The following is a 22454-nucleotide window of genomic DNA, read 5'->3' as shown; positions in this document are numbered from 1 at the left end:
GCTACTGTCTCTTCGCCCAAGGCCGCCTTTGTCTAGGAGCGCTCATGGGGTCCTCCAGCCAGCAAACCAAGGCTGTCGTTGTGGGCGCTGGTTGTTCTTAAGGTGACTCAGTCGGCCGCCGGTTCCCCTCCTCACGTGGTATCAGACCTGGAGCATAGAGGCCTACAAGTGGTAAACATCGTGCAAGACCCATGACAATTGGCTAGACCTTTGCTTTTGCACCATCCTCTTCGGTGGAATGTGGAGGACGGGACTGGACACCGATAAAACGTCCCTGCCAAGCTACACCTGTGTGCCCCCCGCCTCTTCACGTTTAAAGGCAGAGGGGTTAGACTCAGCCAAGAGACCTTGTTTCTGCCCAGCGATCACTAGAGCTGAAGTCACTGCTAAGCTGGTCTACAGAGATTTACCTTGGGTCGGGGGAGAGTTACCCAGTGACAGTGCAGAAGAGGTAGCAGCAGTGAGGTTTCCACATTCCCCAGTGAAATCACTAAGGGCTTATCTACACAGCAGGGCTAAAGACGGAATAAGCGACGCAACTTCAGCTACATCAATGGCGTAGCTTAAGCCGAAAGGGTTTATTTCGGCTTCTGGCGCTGTCTACACAGCAAGAAGTCAAAGGAAGAGCACTCTCCCTTACTCCTCATAATGTGTCTACACTGCACCCGAAGCTAGAAATAAGCGACACAAATTGGATCGCTTATTTCGAGTCAATTTCGAAAGAGCTTATTTTGAAATTTGACGCTGCCTACACAGCGCTTATTTAGAAAGAAGTCGCTATTCCGAAACATCCCTTACTCCTTGTGGAACGAGGTTTACAGGGACATTGGAATAGGGAGCTTGTTATAATTCGAAATAACGGACGTGCTCAAAAGACGTGGAATAGCTATTTTGGGATACTTTCGGTATCCCAAAATAGTGCTGCAGTATAAACATAGCCAAAATGAGGGTTCCCATGAGTCTGAGTAAGAAAACCTCCAGCTCAACGTTGTTTAGGAACAAAGATTTGTAGCATAGATGCGCATTTGGTTATTTCAAACTAATGTCATTTACTCCGAACTAACGCTGCTGTGTAGACGTACCCTAAGGGTGGAACCTCGGGACGTGGTATTGCAACTAATGATGGCAGCAGCTACATCACCCTGCCATCCCACCCCAGGGAACGAGAGGATACCCCTGGATCCTGATAACATCTGACCACCCACTAGGTGGGCGAAAGCAGACGAAAAAGGGGAGTGATGTACTAAAGCAGTGTTTCGTAAACGGTGTTCCATGGCAGAACAGAGTTCAAAATGGCCTCCCTTAAAGGGGCAGGTGACTTTTTTTTCCTTTTTGCTCAACAAAAAAATCCTTGGTGTTCTGCATAAAAAATATTATTGTTCGGTGTTCCTCAGTCTTAAAAAGTTGAAGAAACATGCCAAGGTGGGAAACTGAGGCAAAGGGACCATTGCCTTGGATACTGGGAGGACAGGTGTTTTACTGATTGTTGGCAGACCTTTGCATCATGGTTGTGGTGTTTCCCCTAAGAAACACGTGCCCAGGGTGAAGTTTAATAGCCGTAGATTTCCAGGTGATGGCACGAGGCCCTTCTGTTTTGAGTTGGTAGAGGAACCCCTAGCTATGGAACCTCTCCTTAGCCCAGGGTGGGTCATCAGCAGCCGCCGTTCACCAGAGTCAGCCCCTCGTGGGCCATCGGACACTCTCTGGACCCACGTGTCCACATGAACGCCCACCTGCCGCACCCGTTGGCCGCAGTTTGCTGTTCTCGGCCAGTGGTAGCTGCGGGAAGCGGGGGGGCCTGGCAAACTGTGCTCATCCTGTGGGCCGCTTGTTAGCTGTGGACGGCACCTGGCAGAAAAGTGAGGCTGGAGTGGGAGATGGCCGAGCTCCAGGTAGAGAAGGGGGCAGGGGAACAGACTGATGGAGTCGGATCCAGGTGCATGGGGACACAGACACTACCTCACCTGCAGGCCCAGGCTAAGGCAAGGGGCCGGGGGAACAGGCCGTGTCCCTCTGCGGGAGGCGAGATAGAGGTCCTGTTGCACAGGTTCCGCTACACAGACCGGGGAGCGGCCAGAGCAGCCAGTGGCCGCAGAACCCAAGACACAGCGGATGCCGTGAGAAAAGGGATCTTGCTGCAGACCATCTGGCCAGGCAGGAAGGGAGGTTGCCTGATCCTCTGGTCAGCGAATGTGAGGGGGAAGGAGAGATTCTGCCTGCAGAGACCTCCATGCCCTGGAAAGGAGGAAGTGGGGTGGACAGGACACCAGGAAGAATCTGAGTTTGGAAGCAGATGTGGAGGAGAAAGGGGACAGCGCAGGGCAGGAGTCTGTATGTGGGTGCTTCTCTGGGGTTTTGGTTTGGGGGTGAGGTGACAGCGGCCTCCAAAGGGCAGAAAGAGCTGGCCCGGGAAAGAGGCTGGGTTCTCTTTGAAAAGAAGCAGGAGGTGTGCCACAGAGGACAAGAACAGATACTCCTAGGTGGTCCAATTAAGGGGTGGGGGGAGACTGTACATGGGAGTATAAAGCTTTAGTCACCAACCAGTCGATCGGGATCTACCGGTCGATCTTGGAGCCTCTGGCAGGTGATCCTGATGGGTTTGGCCAAGAGGCTGTCAAGTGCCGGCACTTCAGCTGCCCCTCCTCCCATTGCTGCGCATCTCCTGCCCTTCGCCTTGGACTTGCCTCCCCCACCCCAGGGAGCCTCCCGCTTGCTGTGCAGGATAGGGGAGGAAGAGGAGGGGTGCTGATGTCAAGTGCCCCCTCTCCCAGCCTCTATACTATTTCCACAGAGCAGAGTGGGGACCCAACAGGACTTGGGAGGGAATTTGCTGGATGCCTTTGGGAGCGGTGCAGGGCCAGCCTGCCTTAGCCCCACTGCACCGCCACCCAAGAGCCACCTGATGTAAGCAGGGCCCAGTCGGAGCCCACATCCTGAAACCCTACCCCAGTCACGAACTCCCTCTTGCACTCCAAACCCCGGCCCTAGCCCTGAGCCCCCCTGCATCCAAACACCTTTCCAGAGCCTGCACCTAGAACCCTCTCCAGCACCCCAACTGCCTGCTCTAAGCTCAGCTCCGAGCCCCTCTCACACCCCAAATCCCTTAATCCAAGACCAGAGCCTGCAATCCAACCCGCTGCCCCTGCCTGATGAAAGTGAGGGAGTAAGGGGGGGGGGGGGAAGGAGGATGGAGTGAGCAGGGGGCGGAGCCTCAGAGAAGGGGCACAAAGGAGGCGGGGTCAGGGTATTTGGGTTCGCAGTAGATCTCGGAATGTACATGAATTAAAAAAGTGATCTCGCGCTTCAAAAAGTTGGAGACCACTGGTAGAGAGTCTGAGATCCTCCCACTAGGAGAGAGCTGTACAAAGCAGGACTGCCAGAGCCCCCGGAGTAGGGCGGCAGCGAGGCACTAAACTAGGACAGATGAGCAGAAAAGCTTCTGAAGTTTGGACAAGAAGCCTGCTTCATAGAGAGGGTCCGTCTGGTTGATGGCGTTCAACAGCCCAGGGAGAGCCAGCCCTCACCACGCTGCCTTCCTCTGTCCTCTTCTGCTATGCAGGGAGGCCACAAATTGTATCCGGGCTCTTCTGTCACCATCTGCCTTTTTCAGGGAAAGAGCAGAAGGAAACACCACATGGACGAGCCATCGACCATGTCTAGACTAGGCCACGCTTCCCAGAAGCTAACCAACGTTAAGACGGGTTCCACCGAAGGCCTGGAACCATCCGGAACTCTGTGGGAGGCACGACTGTAAGTAACCGAACTGGTTGCTAAATGGCTCGCACAACGGTATCTTCTGCCCTGTGGATATTTCTCCAGAGCGGATGAGGCCCACATATGCTGGGCAGGTGTGAGGGTTGACCCCAAAATGGAAGAAGAGTAGAGTTGGTCAAAAAAAAGCCAGTAAATACACATGAAGCAAAATGTGGGTTTTTTTAAATTTCAAAATGGAAATAGTTCCCCCCCAAATTCAAGACATGCTGTCAGGTTTTGTTGATGTAAATATAAAGCGAGTGGATGGTCTGGGGCACTGGACAGGGAGACTGGGAGACCTGGATGTGATGCCCGGCTCTGCCATGAACTTAGAAAATACAGTTGCTTCCTCTGCCCACTGTCGCTTCTCCACCCGGGCCGGTCTGGACCCAGATGGGCCCTCCCATGGGAAATAAATTTTACAAGGAGATTTCTGCCATGATTCAAGCTAACTGGCCTCGGAAGGGAAAATATTTTCTCTTTTCGGTCTCTGTCTCCCTGGGTACCAGCCTGGTTTTCATCAGGCCGCTCACTGCAACCAGACGGCGCAGGCTCGAACGAAAGACGCATTTCAGGAGTCCTGGTTTCAATTAGGACCATTTCCAGACTACGAAGGGGAAATATTTTAAACAAGACCCCGGCAAAAAATAGATGTTGTTTGTCATCAACTTTGAAATGGCATCGGACGTCAGGGCTGAAATTTCCACCGGCCGGCGGCTTTCACGGCACAGCCCTGATTGGTGGGGAAGACGGTGAGTCAATGCGGCAATGGACTTAAGAGCAGAACTTCCTATATAAGGACTGATTTTCGTGTGGGAAACACCCTACTTCTCTCCCCGGCCAGGTTTCTCAGCGCATCGGCTTGGAACTGAATCAGGAGATTGTATCACAGCCATGAGAAACCCGCTTGTTTTCATAGACATCTGGGCATCTATGTGTGAGCTCCTGCCTGCCTCCCGTACAAGTGGGAACAGACCCGTCCCTCGGGGCTGTGGACATACCCACTGGTGGGCAACAAAGGGGAACAAACCGAAGGGCCCCGATGTGGCAGCACCTGCAGACGTGGTCCATGCCTGGCAAATACTTTAAGCTGTCGGGTGGTCAGAGTGCTGTGAGATCAGGGTGCACGTGGCCATGTAGTGACATCCAGCAGGGGTCACCCCACTTTTCATCTTCCACCCCTCCCTTTCCCCCGTGCTCCCTCCCCTCCCCGAGCCACCAGGCTGTGGGACACGGCGAGAGGGACAGGGAATAGAGCCAGGGGCCACAGCTGGGATGCCGGGCATCAGAGCCGGGTACCAGGTGTGGGCCCACAGCCAGGGCCAGGAGCGGAGGAGGGGGTGGGAAGGCTCACAGTGCCCATATTTGTTGTACACTCGCATGGGAAGGGATGTCGAGTGGCCCTCAAGTCCTCACAGCAGGACCTTCTAGATCATCCCTGACAGACGTCCGTCTATCCCACCTGCTCTTCAAACCTATGGGGGAGTTACTGTCACCTCTGCAGCAGGGGGATAAGGGAGGAAGCGTACACACATCAGTGAGATGTGTGGCCCGGACTCCAATTGCCTGGGAGATGCAGAAGACCCCCAACCCTACACGCTACGGTAAAACGACTGGCCACAAGAGAAGCAGAACAGCTGGAACCAACCAGCTGGCAATTTGAAGCAAAGCAGCTGGGGTGTTGGCGTTCTGATAAGACAGAGGTCACCGGTTCTGATCATCTGTTAATACAACCCGTGTCACCTAGGCTAAATCCAGGCACGCTCACAATCCAAGTCGCCCTTCCCGTGTCAGTAGGAGACATGCAGCATGAAGACGACATTCTGCCTTCATTTAACACCGCCTGTAGTCAGGGGAGTGGTGCAGAGATACCCAAAGGGCCTGGCCTTCCTTACGTCAGTATAAAAATACCCCTCCGGGGGCCAGCGCGGCACGCTCTTCTCCCTCACGATGACCAGGTTCTTTGACCAAGAGACAACCCTCATGGGAGGAGGAATAGGCTAAAGGTCAAGGACCGGCCCCCGGCCTCCTGTCAGGCTCTAGATGTTGTACGTAACTTGGGGCCGGACAGCCGGGGTGGAACGTTTAAGCTCCCCCAAGAGAGTTCCAAGCACGTTGACTTTGTAAGGAACTTGCTCGCCTAAAGGGGTCCCTGCCTGCCTCTCTCATGTACCACTTCCCCAGCGGTAAAGCTGAGCGGAGACCCTTCCCTTTGGCTACCCGGTCTGCGAACACTGTGGGGCCAACGGCGTCAGTCACTGTAGTGTCACGCAGCTGGGCCGCAAAGCGGGGTCAGTCCAGGTCGGAGCAGAAATTGGACTGCGCTCCTTTTGAGAGAGCTCTGGGTAGTTACAAACAAACAGCGCCCAGCCGCCTGTTTTCCTGAGCCCAGGAGCAATAAAACAAGAGACAGAATTTTGGCCCAAGCCCCTTTCTCATCAGTACGTAGCCCAAAAGCTCTCCCTCAGGAGCACATGCCCCATGCTCGCCTTGTCTAGACTCACAGAACAGTAGGGCAGGAAGGGACCTCATCAAGGCCAGTCCCCTGCCGTATCCTTGGTTTTTGTGGCCACTTCTGTCTTTGTCACGTACAGCTGCCCCAATCGCTACGCTTATTATCAGCCTCCATGGAAATCCCTGAGCCAACATGATGTAGCCACTGGTTCTAGTTCTCACTAGCAACGTGTTGTTTAATGGTTCTGTCATTTAGCCTGAAAGGGAGCTTTTTAGTACACCCCTTGATTCCCATAAGTCACCAGCTCTGTTCAGCATAACCACGTGCCGCATCTGGCATAACAGGGCTCGGATTTCACGTGGGGCCTTAAAATCTTTCCCTAAGCTCAGTGACAACCTGGGAAGGAATTTTTCTGCTCTGTAAGTCTGAAGGGTGATTCCCCACAGAAGTCTGGCTTACAAACCCTCCATGTCGCAGTGGTGGATGCCACCAGTTCTAGCCAGAAGGCCATGAGAAAAGATTTCTTTGTGCTATTTACAAAAGCCAAAAGGACATAGTTTCCTTTTGGAAATACCACAAAAAGGATGTTTCTCATGGAGAGCGAGAAGTACGCATCCGTCTTGGGAGTAAAGGACGGGCTGGGGAGCGGAGCTGGGAGCTATAATGCAAGACATCAAGGACCAAGTATGGCCAGATGTTTTTTTTGGCAGCTCCACCTCTCAGCGTGAGGGAGCCATAGCACCAGCTCCGGCATTTGTTTGAGAGAGAAAGTCAAAGGGCTACATTCGTAGACGTTTCTGTGGATTCTAGACCGCTGGAAAGGCATGTTTGTGTAGCCAGTTGGGTCCGAAGACCGAGAGAACTTTTCAGAAAAGGTCTCTAGGAGTATATGGAAGAGCAAGTCCCTTCTTGTAGAGGCACCATGCTAAACATCATCAGGTGCTTGCTGACCTAACATCAGGCTATGTGGAAGAGGTGAAGAACTGCAGTTGATAGAGCAGGAAGAAGTTCTCGCGTGCTGCCTAGAATTAGCCTCCTCGCCCCAAAACACACAACAGTGCCTAGGAGAAGTGGTGAAGAATGCGCCATCCATTGGGAATGACAAAGGAAGTGCGGAGGGGAAAATAATAACCACCGCAGCTAGAATTCAGGGAGAGCTCCCTGGGTCTTGCGAAAGATTCCAAGGAGTCTTCAGCAACGGCAGCCAATCAGGAGCTCAATGGTACTGCTGCCTCCTCCAGCACCATGGATCTGTGGGCTGGGGCCAAGGTTCACCACTGATGGAGAAGGAAGACGGTGACTCGTTGAGTCGACAGCCCATCTTCCGCAGGCCCCCCGAGGTAGAGAAAGGGCAGAAAGGCGACTCCTCGCCCAGAAAGGCAACCTCTCCACTTCAGAGCCTCTCGCCTCTCTGCCCTTGACGCGGCGAGATGGACGGTGGCTCTGAGTTTCAGGTTTGGCACGGGGGGCTCCTAGGAGCTTGGGGTCACAAAGTTTGGGGTGCCCCTTGTTCATGGCCCCAGGAAACAGCCTACAGGAAGCCAGCTTTGGGGGTCTGCTGAGAAACAGAGACAACATGTCTCCAAATTCCTGTTAGGGATGGTCAACATCCTACTTAGACCTACCATGAGCTCTTCCAGTCCTACAATGCTATTCTACGATCACTTCTCCTTTTAGCATTATGCTTTCTTCAGCTCATGTTTCTCTCTTCTGCCATCCTTCCCATTTGTTTCCAGGAGCTTTTTTCTTTAAGCTTTCCCCCTTACAATTTCACTGGACTTCCTTCAATAGCATTTCTTCAATAGTCATTTAATAAATAAATGTCTGGACTAGTTAATCCTAGAGAATAAGTCCAAGACTCTGTCTGGAGCTCAGCTGTTGATTCATTGAGCAAATGACTTTTGTGCCTCAGTTTCCCAATGGGGAAAATAGGCCTTTTTTTCAAATGCTGCGAGATGTTTATATTAAAAAGGCACACAGTTGCATAGGGAGGGGCTGGAGCTTGGGGAAACAGTGGCATGGAAGTGAGGTGGGGGGGTTGCCACAGGTCCCACGCCCCCCTCGAATGGCTCTGCCTCCCACCATAGCTCCATAGCCCGACTCTGTTATTAACCCCCTTTGAGTTGGCTTCCGACGGCAGAAACGGATTGCCAACGGCGAGGCCTGCGCCGTGGGATGGGAAGAAGCCTTGCAGAGAATGTGAACGTGTCAGATCACAGTGGACGCTTTGCGACCGAATCACACACGATGTGGTGGTGACGTTTTTCATAGTGGCTCGTGATTTTGGGGTCCACACGTTCCTAGATCTCCCAGAGCCAGGCACGCCTCCTGATGCGGGTCACGGAACCACGCTGCCTTCTCATGGGGAAGTTGGCAATTGCATTACAGCCGGGTTGGCAGCTGAACATTGGGGGGGGGGTGCAAAATGACACCTCCAAAGTCCCCTCTTCCCTGTCAATACCTGAAACATCTCTGGTCTCCCAAAGCAGAACCAGCACCCTGCTATGCAAACGGCTGCTCCTATTCCATCTCCGAGGGGTGCCATTTGCGTGCTTCATGTCCATATTTTAATGAACAGATGTTTGGGACTAGTTGAAGTATCTGCCTTGACTTGGTTGAATCAACAGCCGCAGACATTTCTCGGCGCGGGCGTGGGTTTTATGCCGCACTAATGCAATAACGCTGGGTGAGCAGCGAGGCTGCACCCAGAGCCATGCCTGCAGTTGCCAGCCATCCAAGACCGAGTTATCCCGCCCATCAGAGGTAGACTTCCAGGAGACGCTGCCGGAGAGACGCATTTGTTATTGCTGGCAGGGGAGGCGGCCCACGGAGCGTTGGAACATTTTCGACTTGCTAACGTATCGCCCTGCTAATGTTTTTCATTAATAAAAATAAACACAAGGATTGAAATAGGGGCTTGGCTTTGCAACGTGTCGCCATCCTTCCCGATTCGCGGAAGCCACTTTGTTAATGAGCAGAAAGAGAAGAAGGAGACAGGGCGGAGAGGACTGGTGCCTGGGAGGGGGCAGAGAGGAGGCACGAGGGGACACCCCATTCAGCAATTAACATTTTGGCAGGGACTTAGGGGGGACAGGGTCCTTGGTTCAAGTCCTGCCTCCCCCAGGTCAAGTCCTGCCTCACCTACATCATGGGGGAGAGAACCCACTGTGGTCCAAACCTACCTCAAGGCACACCGTGGTCTTCTTCAGCCTCTCTCATGGAAAAAAAAACCAGGCATTGTCAGGCAGCTATTTTGTCTGGTGAGTTTGGCACACACTTAAGACAAAAGTGTCTCTTCTTGTGTCACGTCAGGGCTGATTCATGGCAGGGGAAAAACTGTTTCTCCTGAAAGGCAGTGGGTACTCCACGATCCAGAGCACGGCACCCCCAATATTTCACCTTTCACAACAACATGGACTAGGGTTGCCAGGTGTCTGGTTTTCGCCTGGACAGTTCAGTATTTTGGCCTTCCGTCCGGTAAAGAAAAACAACAGAGAATACCGGACATGTAAAATGTCTGGTATTTTTTGTTTTCCTCAGACAGAAGGCCGGCAGCATCTGCAAGGATGGAGGGAGTGAGGAGCAAGGTAATTTAAAGGCGCAGTGACCTCTTTTTTTTTTTTTTTTTTTTTTTTCTGCTCAACCAATTTTTTCCTGCCTGTTCAGGATTTTTTGTAAAGGTATCTGGCAACCCTAACATGGACTTTAAACATGTTTTGTCCAGCCTGATTAAAAGGGGCACTCAGATGCTCCCCTGGCTTCACTAATCCCTTCAGAGCTGACCTGTGCAAGATTATTCAGAGCCGTTTTATAGCATAGACACCTCTGAACCAAGCGAAGCCCAGGAGTTGTCAGACAAGGTCTGTATGGGTAGAAGGAAAAACTCTGTCTGTTGTATGAACACAGGTCAGATTGCCAGCTGGCGTAAGTCATAGGATGCTTAGCAAGGGGGCAAGTTGGAGAACTGCCCTTGGTTCCCAGTCTCAAGAAGCATTTCTCTAAGGACACACCATGCTCGTTCAGGACAGCGTAACTACACATTTGCACAATCTAAAATAAAACTGCCGCTTCGAGCAGGTGGAAAAGACGTGAGTGGATTTAATGAAAAAAGTTGGGGATTTTTCTCCCCCTGGCTTTTCAAGTTTTCACTTTTGCGGTGAATGATTTCAGTTTGCGTGTGTGTGTGTGGGGGGGGGGGGAGGGAAGCATCATTTGCTCTTGCTTTTTCAGATTGTTTTCCTTTGGAAAAAGGGGAGAAGCTGAATTTAAAAAAAGAGGAAGGAAAAAAAATCCACCCCAAATGAACATTGTGATCAAAGAGTGAAAAAGGCCAGTTGAACCGAAACTTTTTGAAGAAAACAGTCATAGGCTCAAAAAGGCCGTGGCCACGAGGAAAAGGAATGGTTGTGTCTTTCCCCTCCTTATTTACAGTATCCTTTACAACAGGGGTAGGGGACCTTTTTTTGGGCTGGGGGCCACTGATCCACAGAAAAAAAAAATCAGTTGAGGGCCACACACACATGATTTGCCTCCTCCCATAAAAACACACCACCCCAACACAGCCTCTTTTATATTGCCTACGGCTAGAGCTGGACAGGACTGGGGAAAAAAATCCAGTGGATTCACACTTGCATTTTCAAAGGCTTCCCTCTCCTTCTGTCTTCCGTTTCTGTGAGTTTGACAGGCTAGTTTGCCAAAGCCAAAACTGTTGAGCAGATTGAGAACTACAAATCGGAGACAGACAATCGATTCTTTCGTGTTTGTGCACCTCCCACTTACCCAGTGTGGTTCTCTGGCTCCACCTAGTGGCTGAGTTAGAGCCTCGCCTGAGGACTTTTTGGTTAGAGGAGGTTTTAGATTTAGAAGTCTGGGATTCAATCCCAATTTCTTGTAAGGAATACATGGGCTGATATGCCTTAACGGATTAATAACCAATGAGACCGTATTGCCCTCAAAGCCATCCCACTTCTCTTGATCCCAAAATAGGCTCCACCTACGAAGACAAGAAGAAAACAATGCACATCATAGACGTTATTTGGCGAAGGACCCATGGCTCAGGGAAGGTCAGGCATTCCCCTTCCCAGCTGCAGAAACTACAACTGTCTAGGCAAGAATCTCGTGGACAAATTGGAGAAGGTCCAGAGACAAATTACAAAAAATGATTAAAGATCTAGAAAGCCTGACCTAGGAGGAAAGACTCAAAGAACTGAGTTTGTTTAGTTTGGAAAAGAAAAAAGTAAGAGGGGCCATGCTAGCAGCTTTTCAAGTACCCAAAAGGTTGTTACGAGGAGGGGGAAAATATTTTCCTTAACTCCTAATGATAGAACAAGAAGCAATGGGCCTAAACTTCAGCCAGGGAGGTTTAGTTGGACGTTAGGAAAAACTTCCTACCTGTCAGGGTGGTAAAATACTGGAATAAATTGCCCAGGGAAGTTGTGGAGATATTGAAGAACAGGTTGGACAGACATCTGTCAGGGATGATCTAATTGGTGCTTGGTCCTGCGATGAGGGCAGGGGACTGGTCTTGATGCCCTCTCGAGGTCCCTTCCAGTTCTAGGATCCTTTGCCTATGTATAAACCACTTTCTCCCTCCCCACCAAAGTTAGCTAAACCATTCCAAGTTACCAAACACGAGTCACAGCCTGCTTTGTTTGCACGGTGGCTCATAACACGCGGAGGGGCGCAAGAGGAGCTGGGTAGGAAGAAGCAAATTAAACAGACTGCAAACATGGCTGCCAGGTGGAAGGTCACTGGTACCGCAAGAAGTCCAATCCCAGTGTTTTCTCCCCCTGTGGTCCATGTTTGCAGATCAAAGGTCCATTGAGCCTGTGTGGGGGAAATCTCGTTCCCCTGGGGTAAAGAGCCCCCAGAAGGGTCCGAGTCCGGAGGTCAAATCAGTGAGGCAGGAGAGAAATCTAGAAGGAAAAACTTTATGATGCATGCATGCAGGCTGTCACTTCCAAGAGTGAAAGCAGCCCTGAGATACAGGTTTAGGGATCCTTTATACAGAATGCTTAGACAGTTCAGTTGTTGATTGTTTTCTTTAACATATCAAAGTCTCAGCAGAAGTACTCTGAGATGTTTCTGTTCACCCCAGGAGTGCTAGAAGTAAGTTTTACAGAACAAAGCCATATGAGAACTTGAGTGGAGAAGTTTACAAGGCAAACTGTGACAAAGATAAGGGTTTACATGACAAATTGTGACAGACTAGGAGTATCTCTGAACTTGAGATAGGAGGCATTGTAAGGGTCTTGATTAGAGTTAATTTGATTTCTCTCTGTTACAGGGAGAGAGGCCTGGAAAACTTTTTAACCCTTACAGCAGTTTTCTTTTAGAGAGTTTTGATTTCCTGCACAGTCCCCCCTTTAGACACAATTGGAGTTATTTGATTTTTCTCCCACACCTGCTAGCCCAGTGCTCTGGAGCCAGGTGCTGCTGGCAAAGAAAGGACGCCCTGAGCATTGCGAGAGCTCAGCTTGGCTAATAGCCACTGATAGACCTGTCCTCAGGAACTTCTCAAATTCTTTTTTGAACTCAGTTATAGTTTGAGCCTTCACAACCTTCCCCCACCAAGTTCCACTGTGAAGATCTGTGAATCCACACAGCTGTTTGCCTTGTGGAAAGCGTCCCTTGCGCCATTGTAAGTCCTAAGTAAAGTGAAGTGCTGCTGTACAAAACATGCAGGAAGTACCAACCTCTCCATGGAGAAGGTTCAGGCTTTTGTTGGCTTTCACTGTAAATACTCATTACACCCTAGAAGGAATAGGACATGTCTGGGAGAAGGAAGGAGAAGTGTTGGCAGAGAGCTAGGTTCCAGCTCAGAGTCCTTGTTTGGAACAGACAGAACCAACCTTTTTCAGTGTCTTCCTGCTCTTTGGGTGATCTCCTCTTATCTCTTCTCCCTCTTTGGAGTGCTGGATTTTCAGGCAGTTTTGATGCTGTCTGCTGCAGGAATCCTATCTCTCTGACAGCTGCTTTCCTCCTCAGGGTTCTCCTACTAACTGAGCTCCTTAGCCTTTGATCATGGTCAGGTTCCTCCCTGCCTCATTAGCTGCATCCCAGTTAACCACTCTCAGGTGAATCCTTGAGAGGCCCAGCTACCCACTATCAACACCTATCCAGGCAAATGATGGATTATTTGGTTTGCTAGCAGTTCCAGGATTGTCTATGGGAGAAGGGGAAAACATTTTGGGTCAAACCATAAAGCAATTTCTTAAATTTTTTTCAGTAACTCAAAATGTTAAAAAAAAAATGTGTCGGATGAATCATTTTGTTTGGACAAAATCTAGATGTTTCATTTTGGTTTTGTCCATTTAAAACCATTTGTGAGTGTTTTCATACACTTCAAACAAAGTTTGAAACAAAAAAATCCAAATCCAAATCTTTTGATTTTCTCTGATTTTCTTAGAGATCTTTTTTTCCCCAGCTGAAACAATTTGGATTCATGAAATGTTTGGTGAGGCCGAGTCTACATTTTTCAGTCCAAAAAAAAAAAAAAATTTTGCCTGATTTTTTTCCAGCTTTACTCCTGAGTACTGAAGCCATTTTTTAAATTGGGCCATATGTGCGTTTGAAAATGTTACCTGCTTTTGTATGGATAGAGATTTACGCAGAACAAAACGGAGTTTTATTTCTTTGTTTTTGATTCTTGCATTTACAAAATAAGGCCATAATGCACAAAAGCGCTTAAGCACATGCTTAAGTGCATCTCTGCTTAGGAAAGAACGTAAATCCATGCTTACCTCTTCGCCCGTGCTCTGGTTTAATGAGTCAAACACAAGTTGAAAGTTAAGCATTTAATCAAATGCTGTCCTTAAACAAAGGCAGGCAGCATCCGGCCCACAGGCTAGATCTCACCCACCAAGCCTTTCAATCCAGCCCGCCCTCTCCTATGGCACAGAACAGCACTTCTCAAAGTGGCTAGTTGCTCCTTGTGGCTCTCTGCATTGTGGGGGGAATGGGGGAGGCTCCTATTGGCCAAAACCTGGAAGCCTCCCCCATCCCTGCAGGGTGGAGAACCACATGGAAAAATCAGCAAGCTCCGTCCCAGACCCCATATCCCCTCCCTAGAAAAGTGCCGCCTTTGACCACTTACCAAAATCTTGGGGCAGTTCCCCATCAAAAATTATTGCCTGCCCCTGTCTTAAACAGTGATGCTTTTCCTCAGTCAGGATGTGTGTTTATGTATATGTGTAAGATTTTGTGTGTGTGTGTGTGTGTGTGTGTGTGTGTGTGTGTGTGTGTGTGTGTGAATGCACATGCATGTGTGGTTGTTTTAGTGGTGGCCTTTGCACATGTGTGACTGTACCAGCATTCCCTGCAAGCTGAGCACTTAGATGGCAACCCAGGAGAGATTTTGGTTCTGACCAGCTTATTAGCAGATGGTGCACAGCCATACATGCCTCGGTGCATGTAACAAAATTTATTCCGCACATGAATGGGAAACAAATTAGAGGAAACACTGTTCTGGGCATGCAGTTGTGTGAGAGTATGGAGTGGGGAGATGCGTGTCCTGGATAAGCACTGGTCTGTTAAAAGAGGAGCTAATTTGTTGGAATGAAGGCAAACAGTGCACGGGTATTACTAATATTCAAATATATTTTCTTTTAATTAAAAAAATAATCACGCTGCTGACTTTTCTCTTCCGTGGTGCATCCTGGCTTCTATTGCAACCCACGGTACATCCTGAGCCACACTTGGATGCTACTGACTCTCGCTGGGAAAAATTTTGTTTCACTACAGTGGCCGAAGCCAGAGTCACACATGAGAGCATATTTTCAGGCACACGCATGCTGCTATTTTAAACTGTTCTCCCGCACGTTGATGGTGTTGGGAGGACCTTGGGGGAATGATGTGGCAGTTTAAACACACTGGCCCGCAGTAGCTTGCAAGGAGGACTTTGCAAAACACCACGTGTTGCTATTTCGGCATTGAAGGAGCTCTTTGCATTCGGATCGCCCAGGCGTAGTGATATTTACGAGGCGCGTCTCCTTGTGTCTATTTCAGTGGTGGGCACCCCGTGGCCCATCAGGGTTCTCTGTGGGAGCCACGAGATGTTGTTAACTGTTGCAGGGTTGCCAAATTCTGCTGGTTTCCATCTGCATCATTTTTTTTCTATTCCAAAAGTGACCTGCACGAAAACCGTCTTGGTGATGGTAATCTCGAGGCCCGCGGAGATGAAGAAGGGCCATTCATGCAGCCCACTCTCTGGCCTAGGTTGCCCAAGGCTGGTCTATCTCCTCCATGCACTTAGCAGGATCAGCCCAGATGAGACTTGTGCAAAGCATGCTGGGAATCACTGGCGGAGCTCCAGGTCTTTGGCCTATGCCAGCCATGGCCAACCCGCAGCTCGTGAGCCGCATGCGGCTCTTCCCCCCCCGAAAGTGTGGCTCTCTGTGCTGTTCGGCACGGCCATTCAAAATGGCATCTTCAAGATAGCGGCGGCTGATGGGAGCCTGATGTGGCCAAAAAGCCTTTAAACCTATTTCTTAAAGGGACAGTCCTTTTTTTTTTTTTTTTTGACAACTTTTCCTCCCTGGCTCTTTGCGCTATATGCGCAACTATTCTGGCTCTTTGCCTGTAACGGGTTGGCCCTTCTTCATCTCCGCGTCCCTCTGCTGTCCCTGCCTTTCACTCCCCGCTGGCGGGCGCAGAACCCTGCACCCGTCTCCATTTCCAAAGAGGAGAACGACACTCACACCATCAACTTCCCCTCCCATTTCCAGAGCACCCTGGGGCCCTTGAGTGACGCCAAAGGGGATTCCAGGCTGTTATGAGAGCGACGCTGGCGAAATTAACACTCCAATCACGTGACCACTGTCAGCGATGCATTTAAAAGTAAATGAGCATGGAGTGGACTGAGCTATTGCTCCTTTGAGTCCAACCAAAATACATTCCTCATAGGCCGTAAGCTGCGTGGCGCCACGGGAAGATTGCCTGTCGGCGGATAGCTCCTCTCTGGGCTGTCTCTTCTGCTTATGCCACGATTAAACCCATAAACCACTGCAGAGCCCCCCCTGCTCCCACTGGCTTCTCCGCCAGGCCTTTGGAAATGGATCTATTTGTCGCGCAAGAAACACCACCCCCCAACGTGGAAAATTAAAGACAGATTCTTTTTCTGTTTGAAGCTGCCAAGTCTGCAGAGCCGAACTCTCCCCGGCAAGACGAGGGAATGACAATCAGCGGTCCCCATAAATGCTGCCCCCCAAAAGCAGCAGGTTTGCCAGCCAGGGATGGCAGGGGGTGAGTGAGTCATAGCGCAGAGCTTCCCGCATTTCACAATCTCTGTACAAGGGCACATGCTAGGAGACGGCTTTATGGTACATAAGAACATAAGAACGGCCGTACTGGGTCAGACCAAAGGTCCTTCTAGCCCAGTATCCTGTCTGCCAACAGTGGCCAGTACCAGGTGCCCCAGAGAGGGTGGACCGAAGACAATGATCAAGCGATTTGTCTCCTGCCATCCCTCTCCAGCCTCTGACAAACAGAGGCCAGGGACACCATTTTATCCCCTGGCTAATAGCCTTTTATGGACCTAACCACTAGGAAATTATCTAGCTTCTCTATAAACTCTGTTCTAGTCCTAGCCTTCACAGCCTCCTCTGGCAAGGAGTTCCACAGGTTGACAATCCTCAGGCATTCAAATATCCTGAGTCAGGGGTCCCTGCCCCCCTCCCAGATCATAACATGTGTTTAAATAGCCTGAGATTTCCATGTCAGTCATTTGTGGGATCCTTTTTTTGCCTTCTTGTGTCTGGTTCTCTAGGGGGGTCCCGTTTTCACACTGTGCCTCACAACCGTTCGTCCTAGAAACTCAATTTCTTCTGACAAGAAAGTGGAGAAGGGAATAATCACCTGAATCCGGGAGCTGGGGCTTCCAGGAGACCCTCCCACAAGAGTCATGATCCACGGAGTCAGTTCTGGGTCTGGTTCTGCTCACTATCTTCATCCACGATGTCGGTCCGTGGCTCTCAGAGTGTGGTCTCTGGAGCTCTAGTGGTCCACGACCATCTTGCAGGTGGGCTCAGGGCTCCCCCTTCCCCCTGCGACACCCCCCCTCCCCCATGAAGTTGGGATTTCCGCTGCTGGGGAGGAAGTTTGAGTCTCGTGGGCCGGGCCCAGCTTGCAGGGAAGGAGGTGGCTCTGTGCACTGCTATTCCCCCTGCCTCCCACTGCGGGAACAGCAGCCCAGGAACCTGTCGACCGGGGCTTTCCCCACTGCTCCTATTGGCCGGAATCATGGCCAATGGGAGCAGCAGGGCAGCGGAGCCTGGGACATGGGAGGCACAGAGCCTGGTAAACACCCCCCATCCTCCTCATATCCAGACTCCTAGTCTTCCCAACTCCCCCCTCCCCGCTTTTGTACCATCCCTTCCTCCCAGCCCCATCACCCCTGTAATCACCTCCTCCCCCCAACCCTCAGCCTTCTCCTGGAGCCAGCCGCCTGGACAGAACCCCCAATCATGGGCGGTTGGCTGGTGGTCTGTGGAAAGGTTTGCCTTGAGCGGGGGGCGGGGGCCATGAGCCAGAAAGTCTGAGCCCCATGGATTTAGATAGTGGCATCGAGTCCATGTCTGCAAGCTTGCAGATACTACCACGCTGGGAGGGGTTGCAAGCGCTTTGGGAGGATGGGTCATAATTCAAACCCAGCCGTGGCCTGAGGTCAGAAGGAGGACGTTCAATAAGGACAAGTGCTAAGTGTTCCGCTTAGGAAGGAACAATCCGTGTCACACACACAGATTGGGAAGCGACCGTCTAGGAAGGGGCCCTGCACAAACAGAGCGAGGGGTCGTAGCAGGCCACAAGCTACAGCTGAATCAACTGTGATACTCTGGGAATGGGGGCGAGACAAGCATCTAAGATTCGGACCAGGCAAAAATGATGCCTCGTAAGAGAAGTGAGCAAGCCCTAAATAGACACAGGGAAAGACGCAGCCCTTGGAAGACGGCGGCTCCTTCAGGGTGCTGAAGATACACGAGGCATTGTGCCAGCGTAGGGGCGACGCTCAAAGCTATGGAAGGTCAGAGCGTGCTCGCTGCGCCGGCGGCTCGCGAATGGGGTCGGGCGCGTGTGGGCGAGAGTTCTCCAGGCAGGCGGGATTTCTGGGCAGCTCTTCCCTGACCGGCGCGGTGTGGGACCACAGTGGGAGAACTCCTTCCTCGGGTCCAGAAAGCACCTCCCGTGCCGCTCTGTTGCTCAAACACTCCCTGGGCAGGAGCTGCCGCGGTACGAAGAGCGAGGGGGACTCGTGATTGAACCGCAGGGTTGCATCCAAGGGGGATGGAGGCATGCGGGGCTGTAGACCGGGCTACCGCTCTGGAGACCAAGCACAGGGAAGCAGACGCAGTATGAAGGAGATCTGACCTGCGGTGTCTGGATGGCAGAAGAGCTCAGCCCTTGGGCTACTTCCGTGGCAAAGCCTAGGACGGGTTTTTCCAGCAGTCTCTGCGCAGCTAAAACTCCCCAAAGCACCTATCTGATTTAGAAGCCTAAATCCTCATGGCACAAGTGGCTTAGACGCACAGGGTGGAGGCTACGCGGCAATAAAAAACCCGGACACCGAGTCTCAGAGCCACAACTGGGATTGGGGGGTTAAAAACTGCAGCATAGATGTTAGGGCTTGGTCGGGACCCTGGGCCCTGAGACCCACCCCATCCCCCTTGACGCAGGCCAGTGGCAGGTCTGGTAGTGCCGTGTGGACGTGCCCTGAGGAGCCAGGAGCCGCGCCGCCGACCTGGTCTGCGTCAGGTTAGGCCTGGCGCCATTTTCCCCTCACGCGAGCTGGCTGCTGGGTAGCGGCCGGATGTGACTCTCTGCCGAAGTGGTTCCAGTCCAACCCTTCCACGTCCAAACCAGACACAGCGGAGTCCAAGGTCGGCCTCACCCCTCCTTTCGGAGAATCTCTCCTCAGCTCCTTCAAAGGGCTCCCCGCAACTCCAGGCGTCCGGCCTGCAGGCTCTCTTAGCTCCTCACAAGCGTCGGCCTAAACTCCACCCGGGAAGGCCTCCCAGTCGTGTGACTTGGCGCGTTTTCTCCACCTGGGGAGGTGAGCTACCGGTGCCACGCCCGGGGCTGGCCCTGGCTCCCCTGAGAGGCCCAGCGACCCTGTGACCGACTTTCAAACCCCCCCACACCCGGAGTTCAAATCCTGTGGCGTCCGCCGAAAATCCCTTCAGAAACCAAGCTGCGGCTGAGGCCTCCTTCATGTCCACAGCAGAGCGCCGCGCAGCTGACGGCAAGCTCAGCCCAACGGCAAGCGACCCTGGGCATGTTTGCTTAGTGTTTTCCTAAGCTAATAGGGCTTTTGAGCTCCTTGATGGCTGTTTTCAGAGGGCTGTGTTTTCCCACCAGCACAGCGTCACTGCAGAGTACGGCCACGCGCCAGCCGCCGGGCTACAAAACCCAACCACCGCGCCGAGCCTCCAAACACGCCGACCCTCCTCTGAGTCTGGAACGGGTCTGTTTCTCCTTTGCTCTCGTTCTTCCCAGGCCTGCCCGCCTTAACAGGAATCCCGAAGCAGCGGCCGCTGTCTTACATCCACGGGGCCAGCGTCTCCGTCACAGACAAGCCCGATGTGCCTGCCAGAATGACCCTGCCAGCTCCTTGCTCGTCGGCTTCTCCAACCCCAGTCAGAGTCCTCCCCAATGGGCCACTGTGTTGCTTGTTCCTCCCGTGGAGAGGGACATCTTGGGTCCCCTTCTGACTTCTTGGGCAGTCAGGATGGGGTTCAGAAAGGAGCCCTTTTGCCACACACCCCGTCTAGGGAGAAACCAGGACAGGTCTGTAACGCTTTCCCCTGCCTCCAAACGCAAAAGTGCCTCCTTTGGCTTGAATCTCCACCTGGAAGGAGAGAAGCCAAGTAGGAGACGCCAGAGGAGACGTCCTCCGCGCCTCCCCCTCTTTCCAAGATAAGTGTGTGCATGGGGGGAATTCTAGCTGCAGCCAAGCGGCGGGTTCTCGTGGGGTATCCAGCGACCGGATGCCAGGCAGCCGTTCCTCTGATGACTAAGGTGTATGGATCCGACTTTTGAAAGTGCCACCCACTGTCTTTTGTGAACCTGGCAGGCGAAGAGTTCTGGGAAACCAAGACCGGCCTCTTCCCAGCCCGCCTGCGTGCACCACGATCAGAGGGAAATACCATCTGTGGGACAGGCCGGGACAGGGCGCCTCCCAGCCAAGAGGAGCTGGCAGAGAACTGCTGAACGCAGCTGCAGCTCTTCAAAGCTTTCCTGGAAGCCAGTGGTAGTGCCAGGAAATTGGAGAAGGTGACATTCTCCCCACCCCCTGCTACACATGGCCCGCCCAGAAACACTGGCGCTCTCACATGCATTCCAGGGGTCTGCCAGAGCAAGCCAGATATGGAGGTGCCTTGGGGCTAAGTTCTCCGTTGGAGTAACGCCACCAACGCCAGAGGAATTATACTAGCTAGCAATGTGGCCTCTTGGCTTTCTAAAACATGACCTGCCCGGGGAGGTCATTGGCCATAACAATATTTCTTCACCCAGCACACAATCAACCTGTGGAACTCCTTGCCAGAGGATGTTGTGAGGCCAAGACTGTATCAGGGTTCAAAAGAGAGCTGGATAAATTCATGGAGGGCAGGTCCATTAATGGCTATGAGACAGGATGGGTAGGGATGGTGTTCCTCGCCTGTTTGCTAGAAGTTGGGAATGGGTGACAGGGGAGGGAACGCTTGATGATTGGCAGACAGGACACTGGGCTGGGTGGACCTTTGGTCTGACCCCGTCTGGCCGTGCTTATGCCCCGTGTCACAAAGTGGCGTCATGTGCCTGAACAGGCAACACACGGATCTGTCTCCGTTTTTTTCCCCCTTTTCCGGGAGAAGCCAAAAGTTCGAGGGGATCAGACGGGAGGAGCAAGTTGTGAAACGCCCCCTCTCGGGACAGATGTGCCGTTCAGCCCTGTTGTGTAGCATCTGCCCTGTGTGTGGGGACTCCCTCGGCCCGTTGCGTAGGTTTTACCTGTGTAATCAGAACGCCTTGTCCGGGAGGGGCTCTGTTTTCACGAGGCGAATTGCACGTTTCTCCGGAGTGTTTCCGGGACTGTCGGATTCTCTTACTGGGCAGAGGCTGCATAAGCAAAAGTCTCATGTTGCTGCCTCCCGGTACATGTGCACATGTGTTTCCGATTAAGCGTTCCCATTGAAACCCCACTGACGCCTGGTAACGCTGAATTAAAGGCCTGGATTTAGCCCTGCAGGAGCCTGAGAAAATGTCACCCCCCCTTCCCCAGATTAACTCTGCCCCATTGAATGTGCCTCAGGCTCTGGACGTGCCTTTCCACACTCGCTTTTCCTGGTCTGAGGCTTTTCAAAGTGGCCTCAGGGAGTTAGAGACGCGCTCCGAGCCAATCAGATTCGAGCACCTAACTCCACTGGGCTGCTGTGGAAAGGCTCAGTGTCGGGGAGCCAATGCTGGCGCTCCAGCCCTGTAGCCCCCCGAATGCTTCCCTCACGGGGCTGGAGTGGGGGGGACCCAAGTCAGGCAAACCTGGGGCTGGATCCGACCCAAGGACTCTCTCGGGGGAGAAGGGCGGAGGAAGTAACTCCATGCGTTGCCACTGCCCCTCCACCTGCCCCCCTACTTTTGGGGAAACAGCAGAGCAGCAAAGTGCTGGCTGGAGGCTTCCCCCCCACTTGCCCCCCACTTTTTAGCCCCCACAGAGCTTCTCTTCTCTTGCTGCTTCCCCTGGGGCTTCCCGTCAGCCAGGCCTCCAGCAGGTTCATTTTGGGGCTCCCCCAGTGCCTGCCACGGGCCCTAGCCTCAGGATCCTCCCACCAGCCAGCTGTGCACCCCGGGGGCCTCTTGCTCCTGCCACAGGCCCTAGCTCCGGGCTCCCCCCACCAGCCAGCTGTGCACCCCGGGGGCCTCTTGCTCCTGCCACGGGCCCTAGCTCCGGGCTCCCCCCACCAGCCAGCTGTGCACCCCGGGGGCCTCTTGCTCCTGCCACGGGCCCTAGCTCCGGGCTCCCCCCACCTGCCGGCTGTGCACCCCGGGGGCCTCTTGCTCCTGCCACAGGCCCTAGCTCTGGGCTCCCCCCCACCAGCCGGCTGTGCACCCCGGGGGCCTCTTGCTCCTGCCACGGGCCCTAGCTCCGGGCTCCCCCCACCAGCCGGCTGTGCACCCCAGGGGCCTCTTGCTCCTGCCACAGGCCCTAGCTCTGGGCTCCCCCCCACCAGCCGGCTGTGCACCCCGGGGGCCTCTTGCTCCTGCCACAGGCCCTAGC

At 52.6% G+C, this 22454-nt stretch overlaps 1 protein-coding gene across 3 annotated transcripts in view; it reads right to left on the bottom strand.

Moving 5' to 3' along the window:
* Nucleotides 1–13644, bottom strand: part of LOC102445713 (flavin-containing monooxygenase 5) — a 56189-nt gene extending 42545 nt beyond the window's left edge. Inside the window, exon 1 of one of the 3 annotated variants that reach the window (XM_089780624.1) lies at nucleotides 13060–13644. The gene's annotated coding sequence lies outside the window, so the exon portion shown is untranslated. The remainder of the gene's footprint in view (nucleotides 1–13059) is intronic. The other 2 variants (XM_089780625.1, XM_075937035.2) reach the window with 2 other exon arrangements.
* Between the last annotated feature and the right edge of the window lie 8810 nt (nucleotides 13645–22454).

The sequence above is a fragment of the Pelodiscus sinensis genome, chromosome 9 (genome assembly GCF_052426305.1).
Source record: "Pelodiscus sinensis isolate ZL-2025 chromosome 9, ASM5242630v1, whole genome shotgun sequence".
Lineage (NCBI taxonomy): Eukaryota > Metazoa > Chordata > Testudines > Trionychidae > Pelodiscus > Pelodiscus sinensis.
This window is presented reverse-complemented; position numbering and strand designations above follow the sequence as displayed.